Source organism: Acinonyx jubatus, chromosome B1 (genome assembly GCF_027475565.1).
Source record: "Acinonyx jubatus isolate Ajub_Pintada_27869175 chromosome B1, VMU_Ajub_asm_v1.0, whole genome shotgun sequence".
Classification (NCBI taxonomy): domain Eukaryota; kingdom Metazoa; phylum Chordata; class Mammalia; order Carnivora; family Felidae; genus Acinonyx; species Acinonyx jubatus.
In genome coordinates this window covers 36835521-36844578 of record NC_069382.1, presented here as the reverse complement: position 1 = coordinate 36844578, position 9058 = coordinate 36835521, and positions in this window count along the sequence as shown.

Sequence of the window (9058 nt, the reverse complement as noted above, 5' to 3'; positions counted from 1 at the left end):
TAAATGTCTGTTTGTTTATAAGCTATCCAGTCTATGGTGTTTTGTTATGGCAGCCCAGATGGACTAAGACACATGACAACCAGATAAGGTAGTAGTTTCTGCATAGTATCCTAAGCCAGAAAGGGAAAAAAAACAAAAACAAAAAACTATTGAAACAGCTAGGAAAATTTGAATGGAGTCTATAGATTGGATGCTTATGTTGTTACATTATTGATTTTCTAATTGGAAGGCTTATAGATGGTGATGTAAGAGAGTGTTCTTGTTTTTAGAAGTTACACCCTCTAGTATTTAGGGGTGATGGGGCATCATTTCTGTGTATGTGTGTGAGTGTATACATATATACATATAGATAGAGAAGGGAGAGAAGGATGAAGGTGGAGATAATGTAGTAAATAGAAATTTTAAGTGGAAAAGCTAGAATTCTTTATACTTCTCTAGCAAATTTTCTATAGATTTAAAACTACTTAAAAGAAACTTGCTTAAGGGCTCCTGGGTGGTTCAGTTGATTGAGAATCTGACTTGATTTCAGCTCGGGTCATGATCCCAGGGACATGGGATTGAGCCCGGCATTGGGCTCCATGCTGGGTGTGGAGCCTGCCTAAAATTCTCTCTCTCTTCCTCTGCCTCTTCCCCACTCATGCTCTCTCTAACATTAAACAAAACAAAACAAAACAAAAAAACAAAAAAAAACCCACCTTGCTTAAAAAAACACAAAAATTCATGACCAATAAGTCTAATAAGAAAGAACAAAAATAGAAACATAGAGCCCAAATTAAACTAAATAAAACATTAAAAAATGATACTGAGGGGTGCCTGGGTGGCTCAGTTGGTTAAGAGACCGACTTTGACTCAAGTCATGATCTCAGTTTATGGGTTCTAGTCCCACATTGGGCTCTTTGCTGACAGCTAGGAGCCTGGAGCCTGCTTCAGATTCTACATCTCCCGCTGTCTCTGCCTCTCCCCTGCTCATGCTCTCTCTCTCTCTCTCTCAAAAATAAATAAACATTGGAGCCCCTGGGTGGCTCAGTTGGTTAAGCGTCAGTCCAACTTCAGCTCTGGTCATGATCTCACAGTTCACGAGTTTGAGCCCTGCGTCTGGTTCTGTGCTGACAGCTCAGAGCCTGGAGCCTGCTTCAGATTCTGTCTCCCTCTTTCTCTCTGCCCCTTCCCTGCTCATGCTCTGTCTTTATTTCTCTCTCAAAACTAAATAAACATTAAAAAATTTAAAAATTAAAAAAAACTAAACATCAAAAATATTAAAAAATGATACTGAGATCAGTTTAGAAATTAAAATGTTTATTTCATTCATCTAAACATCAGCACAGAGCCATTGCACAGAGCCCGATGTGGGGCTCCAACTCACAAACTGTGAGATCATGACCCGAGTCAAATTCGGACACCCAATCGACTGAGCCACCCAAGCACCCCTGTTTTGTTTTGTTTTTAATTACTGCCTTGTGAATATCATTATCTCAGAAATCTTTCCCTTGAGGAAAGATCTCTACACACCATCCCCATTGTAGTTTAGGCACTCCCCCATGTGATCCTAGAGGCCTGTCATGACCAAACACTATTGAATTAGGGCTCAATATCTGTTAAATGAATGAATTGAAACACCATTCCCAACATGACTAGACAGCTTTCTAAATGCACTGATCTGGCACAAAAGTGGTCAATGGAGGAGTTTTAAAACTAGCAGACTTAACTAAGAGTTGCTAAGGAGTGCTTTCCTTCCTTCTCATCCCTATAATATCCTCTGTGCTACTATTGATCCATTTTTATCAATGCTCTATCTAACCCAAAGTAGAGGGAACCATTAAATCACTCCCTGATCAATCCCCAGGCTTTATTTCCTGGCTTGGAGAATATACAGTTGTTTTTTTCATGACTCAAGGCAGGCCTCTTTGAAAAAGTTTAGTAAAATTGTTCTGCCTACACTCAGAGCAGGAACTTGTTCCCAGCTCTGGGATTTGTACTATTGGGAAGTTAACTACCCAACATGTGCCACTGATTTGTTCTCTTGTGAATCACAGATCCTGACACCTGGGCTGATAATATTCTATTAATATAAGGTATGATTATACACAGCATAAAGAGGTAAGGCAGTATCTGCCTCCTATCACTGTAACCTTGATATGAAGTAGCTTTGAAGATGACTGCCTAGAGGTAGAAAAATGTTGGCAAGACAGAGTGTTTCCTTCTGGCCATTCCATTCCATCTGCTACCCTCTGACTTGATTCCTATTCCATGTATCATTAACACATTGTCCTCTTGTGTTTGAGGTCAGATGGTGTCATCTCTGTCCAGTTTGCTTTCCAGGGCAGACACCCAAGCCTCAAGGACTCACCGTCTATACTCAGACCATCATATGAACATCTGAGGCGGGGCACACATACTCCATTGGAACTGAGCTCTGTTCAGTTAAGAGTCTGCACATTTGAGGGATATGAACTTGTCTTCTCACAGTGAGTTTGTGAGGGTAAACCATAATAATTGTTAGCCACATAAACTGAACACAGTGTCAAAGATGAATGTGTTGTAGAAGAGCAAAACTGTTCTAATGCAAACATTGACCAAAATGCCACATGGTATTATCTATTCTATTACTCTAATTATTTCATTAGGATTTGTGGAGTCAGAAATTCTTACATTTGGTTCATTTCAAGAAATAATTCATGAGCAACGACTGTATGCCAGTAATATGCAATGTGCTGTAGGAGATTAGCAACAAAACAAAACCTGGCCCAGTGTTTGAGAAACACAGTGACCAGTTACTCTAGTAATAATCCTGCCTTTATTATTCCATTGGCAAAAACTCTCATATTTTTTCTCCTTTCACCAGAGGGTATCTATTTCATTAATAAATTTAGTTCCCCATGTCTGGAATCTTTCTTTTTCTTTTTTAATGTTTATTTTTGAAGGAGAGAGAGAGTGTGAATGGGGGAGGGACAGAGAGAGAGGGAGACACAGAATCTGAAGCAGGGTCCAGTCTCTGAGCTGTCAGCACAAAGCCTGACATGGGGCTCAAACCCATGAGCCATGAAATCATGATGTGAGCTGAAGTTGGATGCTGAACTGACTGAGTCACCAGGCGCCCCTAGAATATTTCTATACAGTTATTTTAAGACTTTCTTGAGGTGTTTTCTAGAACTATATACACAGTCTTCCTGCTTTAGACAAAACATAAATTTCTATAAGATAGAGGCACATTTTCTGCTTATTTTTCACTGCTTATAGGTGGTATCTAAGGACAGGTTGATGCTTCTTGACTTTAGGCATACTTTGGAATCATTTCTTCCGGGCATCTGGGTGGCTCAGTCGGTTAAGCGTCCTACTTCAGCTCAGGTCACAATCTCGCCGTCCGTGGGTTCGAGCCCCGCATCGGGTTCTGGGCTGATGGCTCAGAGCCTGGAGCCTGCTTCCAATTCTGTGTCTCCCTCTCTCTCTGCTCCTCCCCCGCTCATGCTCTGTCTCTCTCTGTCTCAAAAATAAATAAACGTTAAAAAAAATGGAATGATTTATTCAAGGATGTGTATATCCATTTCTTGGATGACGAGCTATTGGATATAGTCTAACAGCTTCCAAATTTGGTTTGCCTTACTTATGCCTAAATATTATAGAGTATATTTACACATAACCATACTGAAGTTCCTATACCATTTTTCTAACAGCTTAAATAACCCTTCACCTTGGTAGTTTATCAGATTGTCTACTCAAATTCTCAATAGCTCAATAATTCTGTTCTTTGGTGAATGCCCTTCTGAAAGATGTTCTGAAAAGAAGGTTCCATGATGAGAAACTACAATTAAGAAACATGGTACAAAGAGAGGAATAGGGGCTTAGGAACCAGACCAAATTAAAATTGTGCCCTACCTCTGCCACTTTGTACATGAACTTGGTCAAATCACTGAACCCCTCTGAGATTTGGTTTCCTTAGCAGCAAAAATAAGGTAATAATATTTATAATATATAATATTTTATATATTATTATCATGTTATTTATTTATATGATTTATATAAATTATTTTATATATTTATTTATATATTATTTATATGTATTTTATATAATATATATAATATATAATACTTAATACAGATGTGTGAGGATCAGGAATAATACCCATAATGCATTTAGAGAGTGCCTGCACCATAGTCTAATAGAACTTCCTGCAATAATGGAAATTCCCTAGTCTTCCCTGTCTTATATAGTTGCTACTAGTCCTATGTGGCTACTGAGTATTTGCAATATGGCTAGTGTGACTGAGGAATTGAAATTTTCATTTTTCATTTTGTTTAATTTAAATTTAAATAGTCCCATACTGTTACTGTTTTAGAAATCAGAGGTCTAGACTATGATAGGTCCTCAATAGATTATTAATGGGAAGTTTGGATTTTCTGAAAAATGGTCTAACACAGAAAAGAAGAGGAACAACAAAAATAGCTCCACCAAACCAGGAATTCTCATTGAAGTTTTCTGATATTTTCTATGAGAATTTATGGCACACCAACCTAAGAACATCTAAATATGACCTTTTAGTTTCTTATTACCTCATAGCTCTATGTTCCTTCCCTAGCCCTGAGACCAGCAACTACATCAAGACTTCCTTCCCACCTCACTACTGATATGGTCACCTGAACTACCATTATGTCCAGTAAGGAAGAGTCCTCCTGAGATCCTAGATTGAGAAACCTGTACTGTTGATGCTTCAACCCTCAAGTTACCAAAGATATTATAAAATCCTCCAAGAAAGAGTGTTCACTCTTTTGGTATTTGAGATCAGCTTCATTTAGAAGCTTGTGAGAAAAAGATCTCTGAATGCATTAAATCCCATACTCTTATACACTTTGTTCACCTTGTCATCACAAGACAAAACAAGCTTCAAGATTATTCAGTTCAGCCAAGAATACTGCTGGAAGTAATTTTATAACACTCACATTTCTCAATAGAAACTCTACACCAGTTTCTAAAAATACTAACTATTCTGGGCCAGGTGATCTTGGAGACCTCAGGGTCTGAGTAACTTGGGCTTCAATAGTTCCAACCCCCAAATTTTAGTGAGTCCAGCCATGAAGGCACTGTACCAATTATGAAAATTCCTTTGTTTATGGTTTAGATACTTTATCTTAAAGTTTGGATAAGTCATGTTGATTATGAAATATTGCAGTTGAAGCAGAGTAAACTAGAGATTAGTTGTATCCTTTATAAGCCAGACCTAAAGAGACTGATACTGGAACTTATGAGAAATTCCAGGATGCAGAAAATAATAAGAAATTAGCTACAGCCTTGAGCAAGCCAGATGGACATAATACTTTGAGTCAAAGATATTCTTTGATGCTTAGAAACTGATACCAAATAGGCATAAGATCACAGTAAAATCACAAATAATAGAACATTTAAATTAAAAGGTTCTTAGAGATAAGCTAGATGATCTGTTTGTTCTATGGAAAAAACTGAAACCCACAGGGGTGGTTCTCCCACAGTCATGCAGTTAGCTAATGGCAAAGCTCAGAACTTCTGGCACCATGATCTTGGACTTCCAGGCTCCAGAACTGTGAGAAATAAATTTCTATTGTTGATAAGCCACCCACTTTATGGTGTCTTATTTTAGCAGCCTGAACTGACCAACATAGGCATATACAAGTACCTAAAGTTGTATATGCTTCCCTTCAGAGATTTTTAATCCTTTGTAGGGCCAAGGGAGGGGGGAATAGATAAATATAAATACAATCCAATGCTAAGTTACACTGAGAAATGAGTTAAAAATAAGAAAATACAATAATCCAACCAAGTATTTGGTAAAGAGAGAGAGCAGTGTAGCTGAAAAGACATCATGAGAAAGATGGGATCTTAGCTGGGCCTTGAATGATTAGTCAATGAATTGGAGAGGGGGTAAGGTAATTTAAGTGACAGGATAAAGTATGAGGGAAGGCACAGAAACAGGAATGAAGAGGAAATGAATCTAATTAAAGTGAAGGGTAAGTGTTATGCACTGATAAAAATTTGTTTTTAACACTTTTACTAATTTCTTAGGTGCAACAGAAGTCAGGTTGGACAAAATGATATCAGTCTTCTGAGATATGTTTAAAGTGTCTTACAGCAGACCATCAGAGCTTTCAGTCTATAGATGAACAAAAGGAAGCCAATGGACAGCTAGACCATATTCCCTGAGGACAAGAAAAGTGGCCTGATCTTCCTTCCTTTTCTCCCTCTCTCTCTCTCTTTCTCCTCTCTCTCTCCATCTCCCTCTCTTCCTGATATATCTTTGGAACTCCATCACAGTTATCCTGTCCAAACAGTGTCTATGGGTCTACAATGGATGTTCTCTGGACTTCAATGTGGAAAACCTGGGCTCTAGCCCATTTGGTTCACTAGTTGAGTTGGACAAATCACTTTACCTGGAAGTTTAATAGCTAAGAACATGGACTCAGAGATAGCTGTCTGGATTTGAATAGACTGCTCTACCACTTACTATCAGTTAGGCTTTATATGGCTTTTTAAAACTTTCTGTGTCTCAGTTTATCCACATGTAAAAAAGGAGATGCAGAATAGTATCTACTTCATTAGGTTGATATTAGAATCAAATGAGTTATTAATGTGAAGCACTTATAACAGTGCCTAGTACATAGACTTATGAAAGTTCCCTATTATAATCTGTAAGATAAAGGAATTATGCTATCTCCAAATTCCTACCAGAACAAATATATTGTGAGTCTTCTAGGATTCTTCCTGCAGTGAATGAGTTTCCCACTGTCCTTTCTATGCCCCTTTTCTTATCTATTCCACCTCATTCATCTTTCAAATTACAACTTTCATCCTTGTCAAGAATTAGGAAGCTATCCAAATGTGCCACACCTGGCCCAATTAGTTAAGTGATATAGGTGCTCTTTGCTAGGCATATGGTTCTTTGAATCAGGTGGTTATCATGTCACATGATAGTTTATGTTCTTGTGTGGTAAAGAGACTTTAGGAGCCTTGATATGGAATGAGATCAGCACAAGTATCTGTATCATCACTCCAGAGAATCAGTATGGACTTCATCCTACAGGACAATGGAAACATGTGGAGTATAGCCATTAAAGCAAGAGTCAAGGCCAAGTGCCCCAAGACAGCATGACGTGGTAAAATAAAGTCGACCTGAAGTGAAGAGACCCAGGTTTATGTTCCAGCTCTGTTAGTGCATGTGAGATTTAGAGATTTGTAAACCTTGTAGGTTTAATTTTCTCCACTACTACCAAATGAGGACAACAAAACCAACTTTGTAAGTTGTTTTAAGAATTAAGGAAGAAATAATACAGTCCAAGGAGATCAAAGACTAGAGGAAAATACTTTATAAATGTATAGATTCTACAAATGTTTGTTAGTCATGTAATTATTCTTATTAGAATTTCAGCAAATGGAAGGCCTTCAATTTGTGTTTTCCTTAAAGGACAGGACCTTTATTTTTTCTCTGATGTTGTTTTAATTATTACTATTTTTGGCTAAGCAATATATTTAGTTCAAAAAGCAAAAAAAACATAAGACAGTATAACAGTGAAAGATCTTCCTTCCCCATCTCCAATTCCTACCTTCATCCTGTGACTACACATGTGTGTGGTGTGGTGTGTGTGTGTGTGTGTGTGTGTGTGTGTGTGTGTAAGCTCCCACAGCTTTTGGATGCATATGCTGACAAAAACATTTATACATTTCAAAATTTATTCTCCTCTGCCCACCTATTTTTTAACCACAAATGGTGACACACTATCCCCATTGTTCTGTACTTTGCTTTTTTTCTTATTAAATCTTAGCGAAACTTCCAGATCAGTACATAAAAAGCTTTCTCATTTCTTTTTTCTCTTTAACCACCGAATGAGTTCTATTGTATGAAGGTTGTCTATTTATGAATTATGAATTATTATGAATTATGAAGGTTGTATGAAGGTTGTCAATTTAAGTTGTCTATTGATGCAAATTCAAGTTGTTTTTAATCTTTGCTATTACAAATTATTTCATATGTTTGAGAATATATTTTTAGGGCAATCTTCTAAAAGTGTAACTTCTGGGTGGAGAAGTATAACATTTATAATTTTCACATTAATTGACAACTGCCCTTTGTAAGGATTGTATTAGCTTATTCTCCCAGCAGAAATGTTTGAGAGGACCCATTTTCCCACCACATCCCTGCCAAAAAATCTTGCAGGTTTTGCCAATTTGAGAGATGAAAATGCTATCTCAGTATAGTTTTAAGTTTTGTATATGTATTTAACAAGTTTGTTCCTGAATTGACTATATATAGGAATCATTTATTTTTTATTTTTCCTCAATTGTTTCTTATTTTTCTGTTACCTTTCCTTTTCTTTTGTATTAATTATTTTAGGCTTGTTTTATTAGGGAGATTAGCCTTATGTCTCTGATATGATTTGAAAAATATTCTCAATTTAACCTTTGTGTTTTGGATTTGTCTATGTATTTGTCTATGAATTTGGATTTGTGTGTGTATTTTTTGTCATACACAACTCTCTAAACTTTTATGTTGTCAATTTATCAACCTTTTATCTCTACTGATTTTGAGTCATAGTTATATGGGCTTTTCCACTTGAAAGACCTGAAAATAAATCTTTTTCTTCCAGTCCTTTAATAAATTTGTTTTTTACATTTAAATATTGGATTTATATGGAATTTATGTGAGCATATGGTTGAAGCATAGCTCTCTTTAGTCCCCCACTTGTTATTTATCAAGTAGTACTTTTACTCTCTGATTTTGAGATGCCATATTTATCATTGCAAAATTCCCATTTGCATTGAGTGTATGTCAGGTCATTGAAGACTGTAACTTCTAACAAGTGAATCCACCAGAAAGTACAAAATCATTGGAAGGGAAACAAAGAGAGGATGATACCTTGATAGGATCACTGTCACCAGTATGACCCTGTTCTTGTGTTCCTGCTATTTACTTTAATATCTATTGTAATACTCTGAAGGAATTGTGCTACAGGAGGTGGGAGTTTCTGGACAGGAACTGCTCCTCCTTCTATAGAGAGTAAATTCATTATGAAATCACATGAAAATAAATATAAAATT